General features: G+C 47.3%; 1 protein-coding gene across 2 annotated transcripts in view; it reads left to right on the top strand.

Annotated features, from left to right (window-relative positions):
* Nucleotides 1–2,500, top strand: part of arhgef10la (Rho guanine nucleotide exchange factor (GEF) 10-like a) — a 277,194-nt gene that overhangs the window by 77,271 nt on the left and 197,423 nt on the right. The window lies entirely within an intron of this gene.

The following is a 2,500-nucleotide window of genomic DNA, read 5'->3' as shown; positions in this document are numbered from 1 at the left end:
TCCTGAGCAGTGGTGCGTGCACTGTATTTGGCTAATGCACATAGACTATTTGTTCATGTTCAGCTGTTGATATATGCAGATTTACCTCTGTGCCTGTGTGTGTGTGTGTCTGTGTACTGTGTATGTGTCTGTGTGTCTGTGTGTGTGTGTGTGTGTGTGTGTGTGTGTGTGTGTGTGTGTGTGTGTGTGTGTGTGTGTGTGTGTGTGTGTGTGTGTGTGTGTGTGTGTGTGCAAGTGTTTGTTTGTGTGTGTGTGTGTGTGTGTGTGTGTGTGTGTGTGTGTGTGTGTGTGTGTGTGTGTGTGTGTGTGTGTGTGTGGTGTGTGTGTGTGTGTGTTAGAGGGCATGTAATAGATCAAAGGTAATTTACATCCTAATTGTGTGTGTGTGTGTGTGTGTGTGTGTGTGTGTGTGTGTGTGTGTGTGTGTGTGTGTGTGTGTGTGTGTGTGTGTGTGTGTGTGTGTGTGTGTGTGTGTGTGTGTGTGTTAGAGGGCATGTAATAGATTAAAGGTAGATTACATCCTTATTGTGTGTGTGTGTGTGTGTGTGTGTGTGTGTGTGTGTGTGTGTGTGTGTGTGTGCGTGCGTGCGTGCGTGCGTGCGTGCGTGCGTGCGTGCGTGCGTGCGTGCGTGCGTGCGTGCGTGCGTGCGTGCGTGCGTCCGATAGAAAAAGCTACCAAAAACACATGCAGCACATGAGTAGCCAATAGTGCATGAGATGGGGCAGTGGCTCTTCATGTCTGTACATCAGGCGGTGTGTGTACAGTACAATACAGCATTGACCTGAATACTTACTCCAGTGTGTGTGTCAGTGCGTTCTCACACACTGTAAAAAATATGGTGTTAATTCAACACTATTTCAACACTTTTACATCTTGTACTGTAGATTGTATTTGGTCCCTCAGTCTTGAAATCTTTTTTCTTTTTATACAGTGCATGTGTCTACATGCATGATATGTGTGTTTACTGGAATGACTCAACACTATGTTCACAGTGTGTTTTTGCTACATTGCATCTAGTGTGTGTGTGTGCGTGCCTGCCTGCCTGCGTGTGTGTGTGTGTGTGGCTGTGTGGCTGTGTGTGCATGCGCGCGTGTGTGTACATACATGTGTGTGTTTGTGTGCGTATGTGTGTGTGGCTGAGTGTCTTCACTGTGTGCATGAGGGATGGTTTGATAGGAGCAGAAGGCTGGAGGCTACTCGTTAATTTCCACCCCTCTCTCGCCCTCTTATGCATCCCTCCCTCCCTCCCTCTCCCTCTCCCTCTCTCCTCCTCCTCCTCCTCCCTATCTCCTCGTTTTATTTCCCCACACAACCCCCCTGTGCTAGCGTCAGCAACCCTGGTTGTTCTTAATCAAAGCTGAATGAATGGATGCATGCCGTGCTACCCCCCCACCCACCCCCCCCCTGCTCTCAACAGGGCCCCCCCTCCGTAATGGATTGTGGAGTGTTTTGTCCTCCCTCCCTAGCCGCCTCTGCATCACCATCACCCCAACGTAACGGTAAACAGATCAGGCTTCCCCATAAGTACCTGACTGAAACTATCATTATCCTCTCCCCATTAGCGTGACGCCTTTGCTTCCAGAGCCGAGCGTTGCCTCACCTGTGGATTCCTGTGGGGGTCGTGGTGGTGGTGGTGGTGGTGATGGGGTGGGGGAGGGGGGGAGGCAGTCAGAGTGGATGAGGAAGAATGGAGCCCATGCAGGTGCTAGTTACAAAGCTAGCAGGAGCAAAGCCCTGGGTCTCTGCATACTGCTTACAGTACACAAATTCAGAGTTAGTTCAACACTTCAAGGTGCACTGTGCAGGATGGTGGCCGGAGGAGGTATCGCAACGATGCTGCTCATTGAAACTATGCTGCTGTCTATGGCACACATTTGATGTGTTGAGTGTATGAATATTTACTAAACAATGAGCTAATATTTACTGCTATGACCAAATTACAGTACTTTTTGCACATTTGTTTCTGAACATTCAAAATGGCGGAGAATGGAGATGATCCCTGTTTCAAAGTGCAGTTTACCCAGTCATTAGGAATAGGCCTACTTAGAATTTGATGGTGGTGGTAAGTAGTCATGAAAAAGGTAACATTTGTGAATGGGCAGCATGAATTCTGGAAATAAACGGCTAAAGTATTACCTTTCACATCTTCTAGAGTGTAGGCATTTGGTCCCCGAGTACTCTGTACTCTGTGTACTGGCAGTCTAGGACTTCAATGAAGAGGGACCATTGAGAGTAAATAGAATGGAGGCCAAAATTCTATTTCATTGTTGAAGCCAAGTTGGAGCCAAGGTTGGACCCAAAAAGACCAAAAAATGGCCAAATCCCATTCATTCCTATGAGAGACATAAAACCCTGTATCTCCCTTAAATGCCACTCCAGGGGGATCATTTTTCGCTCAACTAGTAGGTCCCCTTGCTCTCCAACTTACCAGGGTGGTGATTTTTTGTGGTGATGTTTTATTTTAGAGAGATATTAAAAGTTAAATTGACCAATGAACAT

Source organism: Engraulis encrasicolus, chromosome 14 (genome assembly GCF_034702125.1).
Source record: "Engraulis encrasicolus isolate BLACKSEA-1 chromosome 14, IST_EnEncr_1.0, whole genome shotgun sequence".
NCBI classification, from domain to species: domain Eukaryota; kingdom Metazoa; phylum Chordata; class Actinopteri; order Clupeiformes; family Engraulidae; genus Engraulis; species Engraulis encrasicolus.
Note: the sequence above shows the minus strand (reverse complement) of the source record. Positions and strands in the feature narration are given on the sequence as shown.